This window comes from Narcine bancroftii, chromosome 6, assembly GCF_036971445.1.
Source record: "Narcine bancroftii isolate sNarBan1 chromosome 6, sNarBan1.hap1, whole genome shotgun sequence".
Taxonomy (NCBI): domain Eukaryota; kingdom Metazoa; phylum Chordata; class Chondrichthyes; order Torpediniformes; family Narcinidae; genus Narcine; species Narcine bancroftii.
This window is the reverse complement of record NC_091474.1, coordinates 174221224-174233598: the sequence shown is the minus strand read 5'-3', so window position 1 is coordinate 174233598 and position 12375 is coordinate 174221224.

Below are 12375 nucleotides of genomic sequence, written 5' to 3'. Positions count from 1 at the left end.
TAAACTAGTTTTAACCCTCCACAACAGCTCTGCCCACCATGACATTACCCCCCCCCCACCTATTCAGATGCAACCTGTCCTCTTTGTATAGGCCATACCTTCCCCAGAAGAGATCCCAATGATCCACAAATTTTAACCCCTGCCCCCTCTACTAGCTCTTCAGCCATCATTCATCTGCCATAACTTCCTATTCCTGACCTCACTGGTGGATGGCATATTCAGCAATCAAAGGAGTACCATCCTTGAGTTCTGCTTTTTAGCTTCCTTCCTAATTCCTTTTCTTCCCTCTTTGGGACCTCATCCCTTTTCCTATCTGTCAGTGGTCATGGTTGGAATAATAGAAAATTTCAATTGCTAAAAGCTAATCTCACTTCAAAACATCAGATTTAACCAAGGTAAATTATAAAATATTTAAATGAAGAAAGAAACTGATCTTCTCACCAACTCACCTTTATTGCAAGCCTATTCAGGTGAATGGGACAGCTAAATACAGCAGTAAAAGTTTCCGGAACGTGTAGTCAACTCCTCTGCTCAACACCCCACACTCGATGGTAAGTTCAGGAATAAAGAAAATGGTCAGATATGCCTTCATTTGACCTCCAGCCTGTTCTGCATATCTGCGTTGAAGGTGCAGCTGTGGAAAACTGGAGCTTGCTGATTTATGGCACAAACTGGCAAATTATAAAATCCCAAGCAGGAGTCTTTTTTAATTTTTTTTTGTATTTGGATATTTGACGAGGCCAACATTTATTACCCAGACTTTGAGAAAGTGGTGGGCAGCCACCTTTTTGTCCAGTTGCATATCTTCCAGTGAATGTACATCTACAATGGTCTTGGTGAAGAAGGTCCAGGATCTAGAACAGTATGATGCTGAAGAACTAGTGATATATTTCCAAATCACACTGATGAGTGACCTTGAGAGTAAGATGCAGGTGGTGATGTTCTTAAGGCTGTGGGCTTGGAAGGCCATGGTGGAGTAGCCAAGGTGGGTAACTGCAGTGTATATTGTAGTGGAGGGAACTAAAATTTAGAGTGGGTACATGCCTGTCAAACAGGCTCCTTTGTGCTTGATGGTGTTGAGTTTTTTGAAATTTGTTGGAGCTTTTGAGGCAAGTAGAGAGTATTTGGTCACAATTCTCACTTGTGTCTTATTGAAAGGCCTTTGGAGTGTCATAAAATAAATCACCCACTGCAGATATATGTGGTGGAGTAGTTTGTTCATTTTTCTCTTGGCCTGCATGGGTTTCTCCCCACCCGCCAAAACTGGGGTTGGCAGGTTATTTGAGTGTAATTGGGTGACAGATTTAAATGGCCAGAATGAGCTTCTACTATCTATCTCATTAAAATCTTGAAAATTTTAAAATGTAATGCTGTTGAATATCAAGGTTAAGGGATTAAGAATAAATGAAATGAGTTGGAGGAAACAGTACAGCATTTGGATCCTGTTCAGTGAGATTGTAGCTGATCTGCTTTTGGCCTCATCACCACTTTCCCAAACTTTCCATACCCTTTGATGCCCTTGTTGTTTAAATGTCTTCCCTTTTCATTCTGAATATATTCAATGACACTGTCTCTACCACTTTTTGGGTAGAGAATACCCTCAATTCACAACCCTATCAGAGATGAAATCCCTCTCTATTTCTGCCTGAATTGGGGAATTATGCCTTCTAGTTCCAGATACCTCTCTGCATCCAATCCCAATTAAAATGTTCTTATGCTCCATACCCAATAACAATGAGCCCAATCTCTTCTTGCGTCAAGTATTTAATCCCAGAAATTGACCAAGTGAACCTTCTCTATATTGTCTCCAATGCATGTGTTCACTTCCTGAAATAATGAGTCAAACATTATACTCAAGATGCAGTCTTGTCAGCATCCTGCAAGGTTGCATCGAAACTTCCGTGCTCCATTCCCCTCACAGTGAAGGCCAAAATTCCATTAGCTTTTTCTGTGTCATGTAACAATAACATCTTATCCCTTTTTAAAGTAACATTATCGGAGATGGTTAACACCTGGCATATTTGAGGTGCAAATGTTATTTGTCACTTATCAGGTCATGCCTGAAAGCTGTCAAGATTTTTGTTGCTTGCTACAATTCTTCAAACTTTCTCCACTATTCAATAAGATCATTGAGATTCTTTTGAATATGAATTGAGACAACTGGTCTCCTGACACCAGGTTGCATATACACAATGGTAAGAAGGCAGGGAAAAGTCACCAGATTAATTTCTAGGATGGTGGGTTTTTCCTGAGAGAAGAAATTAAGCAGACTGGGCCTAGATTCTCCTGAGTTTAGAACAGTAGGTTTCAAACTGACCCCAAACTCACATACCATGCTAAGCAATCCTATTGCCTTAAGTGCTGTGATTGGTAAGGGATTGCTTAAGGTGGTATGTCAGTGGGAGGGGAAGGTTGAGAACCACTAGCCTGGACCCAACTGTTACTGGAGCATTTTGCATGAGAAAAATTCTTTGGCCCATTTCCTTTGGAGTTATGAAATTGTGCACATAACGAGTCAATTAAGTATGATTAAATCAGTGGCTTTCAAACCTTTTTCTTTCCACTCGCATACACCTTAAGTAATTTCTTACTATTCACAGAGCATTTATGGCATAGGGATTGCTTAAGGTCAAATGTGAGTTTAAAGGGGCAGTTTGAAAACCACTGGTTTAGAAAGATAGGAAGTGAACACAATGAGACTTAAACTCTAACAGAGTTTGCCAAATAGATATGGAAATCAGACTATATGGGTGGAACAGAGATAAGGTGATGATCACTTTGATGGGGTTGTGTTCTGGATCCCCAATAGTTGCCAAGGATTAGAGCAGTGGTCCTCAACTTTTTTCTTTCCACTCACATACCACTTTTAAGTATTCCCTATTCCATAGGTGCTCTGAGATTAGTAAGGGATTCCGTAAGGTGGTATGTGGGTGGAAAAAAAAAGATTAAGAACCACTGAATTAAAGGAACAAATATGTAGAGAGATGGCAAACAGCTGTATGAATCATACATTTGTACTGATAAGTGATTTCAGTTTCCCTCATATTATCTGGGTATCTAACAGTGCAAAGGACGTGGACAGGGCAGAATTTATTTAAAAAAGTGTCCAAGTCTGCTTAAACAAAATTCTATTAGAGAGTTGCAATACCAGACCTCCTCTTGCGAAATAAGAAAGGTCAAGTGACTGAGGTATTGGTTCAGGGAGCATTTTGGAATGATTGACTACACCTCCAACTATTTTTAAATTGTCATGGTAAAAGATAGGATATGCCCACATGTCCTAAATTTTGGCAAGACTAAGTTTTATGGTATGAGACAACCAAGTGAACCTTCTCTATATTGTCTCCAATGCATGTGTTCACTTCCTGAAGAATAAATGAATAAATGAAATGAGTTGGAGGAAACAGTACAGCATTTGGATCCTGTTCAGTGAGATTTTAGCTGATCTGCTTTTGGCCTCATCACCACTTTCCCAAACTTTCCATACCCTTTGATGCCCTTGTTGTTTAAATGTCTTCCCTTTTCATTCTGAATATATTCAATGACACTGTCTCTACCACTTTTTGGGTAGAGAATACCCTCAATTCACAACCCTATCAGAGATGAAATCCCTCTCTATTTCTGCCTGAATTGGGGAATTATGCCTCCTAGTTCCAGGTACCTCTCTGCATCCAATCCCAATTAAAATGTTCTTATGCTCCAGACCCAATAACAATGAGCCCAATCTCTTCTTGAGATTTTAGGGTGAGAATTTAGGGACAAAGTTTCTGCTTGAGTGAAGGGCAAGGCTGCCAATATTATGGAACTTTGCATAGAGATATTGAGGCTCTGGTTAAGAAAACGGAGGCATTTATTAGATATGGACAGGTGGGATCAAGATAATCCCTAGAAGAGTATAAAGGATATAGGAATTTGTTTATAGGGGATGGCTCAAGGGGAATCCATAGAGGTTCTATAAGTATATTCAAGGCGATAACTAGGGAGAAAATAAGTCCTCTTAAAAATCAGCTAAAGATGGATGAGGTCCTGAACAAATATTTCTCATCTCTATTTGCCGTGGAGAAAGACATGAATGCTGGGGATTGACAGGAAGTAAATAATGATGTCTTAAAGGGGTCCAGATTACAGAAGAAGTGCTAGAAGCCTTAAAGACACATATAGATAAATTACAGGAACCTGATCAAATGTAACCTAGGACTTTGTGGGAAGCAGGATAATGAACTGCAGGGGGTCTGATAGAGATATTGGCATCATTGATAGCCAAGAGTGAGGTGCTGAAAGACTGGAAGGTGGCAAATGATTTGTCTCTATTTCAGAAAGGGAACAAGAGCAAACCAGGGAACTACAGGTCGGCCAGCTTAATTTCAGACATGAGTAAGCTACGGGAGGGGATCTACATGCATTTGGAAAGGAGAATACTGATTGCGGATAGATAGAGAGCACAGATAAGGTAAATAGTCATTTTCTATTAGCTTCATGCTGGATAAATGCAAAGAGCCGTCAGAGGAAGTGACAACTGAAACATTTAAAGATATTAGGATTTAGAGGGAATATGGGCCAAATGCAAGAAAATGGGACTAAGTTGATCACAAAGGCAAGATGGGCTGATGGGCCTGTTTCTATGCTGTAACCTCTATGACTCTAAAATCAGGTCTATCTATAAATGCTCTCATAAAATCTAAAATATGAGTGTTCTTCCAGAGTCTACTTCATTTGCCATTTATCTGAAACACTTCGTCCTATTTCTGTAAATCAAATCTCCTTAACTGACCATGGTGAAAAAAAAAAGTTGTGAAAGATAATATACAAGTCCCAGACTTGAACACTCCCATATTCAAACGTGTGTTTACTTTCTTCACCAAACCTCGAACCCATGACCTTCCTTATCAGACACCCACCCACTTTGTATCCTTCCCTACTTCTTGCCAGATGCAGGTGGGACTGTCATTCAGGCCTTACAGCAGCTTGGAAGTCACATCTTGACCCCTGATGACCTTCATTCTAATTTTTGTGATGTATTTCTTCTCATAATGAAAATTAAATGAGGAAATAAAAGAGGAGGGCAATATAGTTAAGAACACGGTTCCCCTCCACCTCAATAAAGGCTATGATACTGGGACTGATTTAAAATTACTTCAGACATGGCAACATGATAGTCAGACATTTAAAAATACTTCTCTCTGACAAGGATGCAGGCATTTGATTTTGCTTACCATCATTAAATGTATGCATAAGCACAAGCTGATGACAGTACACATTTTCTGATCATGGACTTCAGAGGAACCAATCCTCGAAAACGTCAATTACTCGAGCAGATTGTCTCACAGGCTTTTGAGGTGAGCAACTGGAGAGTAATTTCTCTATTGCAATGAGGGTTTGCAGTGCCGTAGATGCCCTTGGTGCCCAAGGATCCCACATTCTTAGCCCACCTTTGATTCTCATTGTATTGCAGAAAAATTGAAGAACCAGTGGCAGCTTCAGTATCCCTGTGGATGTTTTATCTCTTCTAAGCCACATTTATGTGCAAAGCTAATTTATCTGAACCAATTCTGTTGGCCTACAACAGGGGTGTCAAACTCAAATTCACGGAGGGCCAAAATTAAAAACTTGGACTAAGTCGAGGGCCGAACTAAATATTTATTGAAAATTTTCAACAACATCTGCATGTTTTCTCTTCTTTCAACATATGTAATGTTAAACTTTTTCTTATTAAAATAAATGTTTAATAATAGTTTTGGTTAAACTCTTTCCAGAAGCATTAACAAATGAGAAATAAAATATTCAATAAATAATATTTCTCTATAGAGGATTTGTCAAATGTTGCTAGTGTGCTGTCGAATAGTAAAATCTGAGGGCTATTGAGAATGTGGGAGAATAACATGATTCCTGAAACAATCAAATGGGTGACTGATTGTGGGCATGAACTCTAGCAGGGTCCATGCCCTTTTTCCATTGGTACAAATATCCTTTGATTGACACACTTTTCAAGTTTTATGCCTAATGAGCTTGTATCCAGGTGCAGGACCATTTTTAACCAGGAATATATTTATCACTGTGACATGAAGCTATTGGAAGATCGTTTTATCCTGAGATTAAAGTTCATAATACTTACTCAGGCCTGTGTGCGGGAGGGCGGGGGTTTGCGGGCGATCGGGTTGGACAACGACAGTGCGGGGGCATCGGCTCTCGCTGCAGGGCGGCATCTCGGCGGATCAGCGGCCCCATCACCGTGAGTCGCGGGTCGGCCTGCAGCAGGGAGGGGGAGTGGGCAACGGTCCTAGCGAGGTCAGGCCTGAGGCCTCCGGTTCCGGGCACTGGGAAGTGGCCTTGGCTTCCCCTGACACCGGCCAGGCCCCAAAACCAGAGTCCACGGTGAGACCCTGCAACGTAAACAGAGGAGGTGGGGGCGATTAGCGGGCTGACGCCAATGCATTCTGGGATTTATAGTATTAGCTGTGCATGCGCTATACTGGCGCGGCGGCCAGCGGGCCACCTCTAATACATTTTTGAAATGATCTTGCGGGCCAAATATAATCCGCGGGCCAGAGTTTGACATGTGTGGCCTACAACATGAGACATTAGTATTCAGCTACAGAGCATAGGAACACAGACACAACTGTGGCATTTAGATCCCTGATGTCTGATCCACCATTTGGTGAGATCTAGTTTGATCTCTTACCTCAGCACCCAGATCCTGTGCTAACCCCTTATCCTTTGATTTCCTTAATATCCAAAGTTCTATCAATCTCTGTCTTGTATCTGCTCAGCTTTCGAGGGTGAAGATTTACAATGATTCACTAACCCCTAGAAAAATAAAGCTCTTTTCAGTCTTTAATAATGACACTAACTCTTGGTGTGAAACATCCCAGCTTATCATGGTAATGGAGTTTTACAGTACTGGACGATACAGTTAGTATAGTGGTAAGTGCATTGCTGTTGCAGCGCCAGCGAAGGGGGTTTGAATCTGGCGCTGTCCGTAAAGAGTTTTTACCTTCTCCCCGTGATCTGCATGCATTTCCTCTGGGTGGTCTGGTTTTCTCCCACCTTAAAAAAAAATACCAGGATTGTAAGTCAATTGGGTGTAATTGAACAGCGCTGTAGTTTTAGAGGTTACACATGTCTATTTAGCCACTTACACCTCTCATTTTATTAATCTTTATCATTTGCCCCCCCCCCATTAGCCCCCCCCCCATTAGCCCCCTATGTTCCAGGGAAAAAGGTCTTAGCCTAAGATCTTGATTGGTCCTGGAAAGAAATTGTCTTTGACCAGTTGCTGGTCTTCAGGCTTCTCCTTGAACATAGCAGAGAGAGAAGGATGTGACAGGGTGATGGAGGTCAGGGAGATGGAGGTCAGGGTGATGGAGGTCAGGGTGATGGAGGTCTGGGAGATGGAGATCAGGGTGTTGGCTGTCCACCTGATGCATTCAGTAGATGCGAGGTCAGAACATGTGATGGTCCTGGCTATATTTGTTGCCTTCTACAGTCTTCTGTATCTATGGACAGTGGAATTCCCAAACCAGCTTATGATGCAACCAATCCGTATACTTTCCACAATCTACCCATAACAGTTTCATAGTGCATTTGATGAAGTGCCAAATGTTCTCAGAAAGTGCAGGCATTGGTATGCCTCCTCTGTGATTGCCTCAATGTGTTGGCTCCAGGAGAGGTCTTCTAAGATGCAGTCTCCCATAAACTTAATGTTTCTGACTCTGAACCTTCATTCCATCAATGCAGGCAGGTGCATGGTCCCTCAGCTTCTCCTTCCAATCATCTCTTTGGTCTTGGTGACATTGAGAACAAAATTGTTGTTCTGGTCCCACCCCAAATAAATTCTTGATCTCCATTCTGTATCTGTCTCATTATTTCCAGTTATTCAGCCAACAGTGTTCTTAGAATAGAGGTTATATGGTTTGCTCTGCCAACATTCTAGATTTCGGTTTCACACATTTACCTGATGTGACAAAATTGTACATGATAGGAAATGTACTTAAGCAATTTTGAAAATGTTGAATAATTCTGTACTGTTTTAAAACATAAAATTAATTGCATGAATACTCATCATTTTTTTGATACAGAATGTTGCTCCAAATGACAAGAGAAAATGTAAATGGTAAATATTTGGAAACATGTAAGGTATCATTTTCAGAAATAATAAGATGAGCTAAATTGAAAGTTGAAAATGCATCCAAGTGGCTTTCCACTATTTTTGGCACCATGTAGATGTGCAGTGCAAGATCACCAAGTAAGCCTCAAAACTAGCCATTCTAAATGGAACCACAGCACATATAAGGAACATAGGAACATAGGAAGTAGGAATAGGAGTAGGCCAAAAATGGCCCATCGAGCCAGCTCCGCCATTCAATACGATCATGGCTGATCTAATTTAAGACCTAACTCCACCTACCTGCCCTCTCCCCATATCCCCTAATTCCTCTAATAAGGGAGGGGCATGGACTGAAGTAATGAAATCTTTTTATGTAGTTGGTAGGAGAGAATTCCGGGCGGAAAAAAAACTAAATACTAAATGACTGCTTCACAGGGAAAGAGGCCCATAAACTTTGAGCAGAGTCCAAAGGGGGCCAGAGCCAAAAAAGGGGTTGTGAATGGCTGCTCTAGGCCCTGTCTGTGATATTATCATCTGCCAGTTATACTCTTTCCACTAGATTTGGGTTTATAAATATAAAGAGAGGTAAAGAATGGCAATAAGTCTAAACATGTTTGGCATGAGCAATCACACAAACCTCACAGACTCAGAGATAGTATTGTAAGTGAAAGAGAGTACCATGGAAGGATAAGGAAGGGGAGGGGGTAGGGTGACCATTCCAAAGGAGGACATGATCGTACATTGGTATATTTATATAGTAATTTATGACCATGTCCTCCTTTGGAATGGTATTTCATTCCATTGGTATTGCAAAAACAACTAATACAAACACACTCTGTGTGTGTGTGTGTGTGTGTGTGTGTGTGTGTGTGTGTGTGTGTGTGTGTGTGTGTGTGTATAAAATATGTGGTAACCTATGACTATGTTTGCCTTTGGATTGGCCACCCTAGGAGGGGATGGTGGAGGTGGTTGGGAAGAAGAGGATAGGCTCATTGGATGCCAAAGTGGAAGATAACCAAGGATGTAGGGATAATTCAGCCACAGAATTGGCTGATTGGCAGGAAGCAGGGACTCAATATACAGGGATTATATTCTAGTTAACTGCCAGTTGCTAGTGGTGTTCCACAGGGCTTTGTGTAGGGGCTGGTATTTTTATGTTGCATATTAATGATTTAGATTATGGAATGAATGGTTATGTAGATAAGTTTGCAGATGAATCAAAGCTAGGTGGAAGAGCAAGTAGATTTGAGGTGACAGGGAGGCTGCAGAAGGACTTAGAGTCATTGGGAGAATGGGCAGAGAAGTAACAAATGAAATAAAATGTAAGAAAGTGTACGGTCATGCACTTTGGTAGAAAAAAATAAATGGGCAGATTATTTTCTAAATGGGGATAAAATTGAAAATACCCAGATGCAAAGGGACCTGGGCGTCTTCATGCAGGATAGCCTGAAGGTAAAATTGCATGTTGATGCAATGCTGGAATTCATTTCAAGAGGAATAGATTATAGGAACAGAATTGTGATGTAGAGGCTTTATAAGGCCCTGGTGAAACCTCTTGGAGTATTATGAGCTGTTTTGGATTCCTCATTTAAGAAGGATGTGTTGACTTTGGAGAGGGTTCAGAGGATGTTTAAAGGATAATTCCGGTGTTACAACCACATGTAATGCCCAGCAATAGACAATGAATCAAACAGTGTTTAATTTCAATTCACTAATTTTATTTCTTACTCTTATAGTCTTTAACACATCTATCCCCAACTATGTGATGGTCAAGACACGTCTTGTTTACTTGTCGTTCAGATCATAACCATTGCAATGTACAGTGAAAACAAGATAGTGTTTCTCTGGACTGTGGAGCTGGTTATTTACATGGCTAAATTATGACAGAATTTTTTTTATAAATAAACATATCACTTATAAATATCATGTTACATATGCTAGCCCTGCCTCCCTGGAGTTCAGAACCCTCACGGCCGGGGGGAAAATACAGTTTCACAATCTGGTTGTGAGGGCCTGAACCCTTCAGTACCTCTTCCCAAATGAAGGAGGGAGAACAGATTGTGGGAGGGGTGTATTGAGACTTCACAATGTTTATGGCTTTCCGCAAACAGCAGCTGTTATATATGTCTATCATGGCAGGAAGAGAGACCCCAATAATCCCCTCAGCAGTGTTTACTATCTTCTGCAGGGGCGAAATTTCTGGGATGGTGCAGTTCCCGAACCAGGCGGTGATGCAGTTACATAGGATGCTCTCAATGCATCCCCTGTAGAATGTCGGGTGGAGGATGGATGCTGGATTTCACTCAACCCCCACAGGAAGTAAAGCCATTGTTGGACCCTCTTGGCAAAGGATCTGGTGTTGGGGACCAGGAGAGCTTCTCAGCCAGGTGCACGCCAAGGAATTTGGTGCTCTTGACTACCTCGATGGTGGAGCCATCGATGGCCAGGGGAGAGTGATCACCTGAACTCTCTTGAAGTCAACCACCATCTTTTTTGTTGATGTTCAGGTGTTGGTTGTCTCGGCACCAGTCTGTTAGTGTTTGTACCTCCTCTCTGTAAGTTGACTCATCGTTCTTGCTTATGAGCCCCAACATGGTTGTGTCATCAGCGAACTTGATGATGTGATTAGAACTATATCTCACTGCACAGTTATGTGACAACAGGGTAAACAGCGGTGAGCGTAGCACACAGCCCTGAGGGGCCCCGTGCTCACTGTGATGGTGTTGTACGTGCTGTTTCCGATCCAAACTGACTGAGCTCTTCCAGTCAGGAATTTGTGTATCCAGTTACAGAGGAAGGTATTTAGGCCAAGCTGGTTCAGCTTCCTAATCAAGTACTCCGGTATGCCTGTGTTGAGTGCTGAGCTGAAGTCTATGAACAGCGGGTGGATAAGGGCTGGGTAAAGCATGGTGGCAATGGCATAGTCTGTAGATCGGTTGGGATGGTATGCTAATTGCAAGGGTCTAATGGCGGGGGGCAGCTGAATCATGACCAGCATCTCAAAGCACTTCATGGCAGTGGACGCGAGTCCAACAGGATGGTAGTCATTGAGGGATTCTTCTGCACAGGGATGATGGTGGCCACATTGAAGCATAATGGTACGACACTGCTGATCAGAGGGATATTGAAGATGTCTGTGAGGATATCAGCTATCCTCTGAGCACCCTGACAGTGATGTTATTTTGTCCCGCAGCTTTACGAGGGTTGACCTTGAATAGTAGCCTTCTCATTTCAGCCCGCGTGAGACGCAGTGCCTATTTGTATGGGGAGGTGTGGACTTCCTCACCATCATGTCATTTTTCACCTCAAAGCACGCATAGAAGTAATTCAAAGCATCTGGGACAGTGGCATCCCAGCTTATGGTTGATGTTGGCTGTGTGTGTGTGATATACCCAAACCATTTAGGTCCAGGCCAAAATCTAGAAAGTTACTTCAAAGTTCAGACTTTTAAGTTCAGTGTTGATGTTGGCCTTTGAAATTTGATGCCCAGAATTAATATTGAACTGATGGGAAGACTGGAGTTGTGGCTGCTACAGACTCGTGAAGTCTCATTGCATTGCCTTTAAAGAAATGTACAATCACATGAGCTGTGGTCATAACACTTCTGGTCCTTTTGTAGGCAAGCCTTGAACTGGGTGGCCTCTACGAAGCTTCCAAGACCCTGGCACTAGTCTCTTCAAGTGGCCTTCACTGTTAGTCACACTCAAAATTAAGCACTTTGCTTCCCAAAAGACCCTCCTAGCACAGATCAATCCACGGAAATTCACAGAGTATGCTTTGCTATGAATTCCACAAAAATGGCTGACCACAAGAGCTGCTCCAAAAAGCTGTTTCCTCCAGCAGTCAAAATCAGTCTTTGCAAATGTATCGAATCTGGAACAGACTGACAAGCCTTCCTTCAGTTCTTCCAATGTATCGAATTATTGCTGGACTTTGACTTGTGTTGTGACGGTACTTGTGTGAAATCTTAAATGTTAACTGTGACCATTCAGTTGCTCCTGTCTATACTATCCCTTACAGTGATAATCCCATTTTACTAAAAATGGGAGCTTGTAAAAATGGGAATGAAATGGTTATCTTATGAGGAGCCTGTACTTGTTGGAATTTAGGAGAATGAAGGGAGATCTCATTAGAAGCATTTTGAATGTTGAACGGCATGGACAGAGTAGTTGTAGAAAGGTTATTTCCTATGGTGGGAAAGTCTCTGACAAGAGGACATAACTTGAAGAAAGTATCAAAGAATGTGCACTTAGAACAGAGATGCAGGTGAA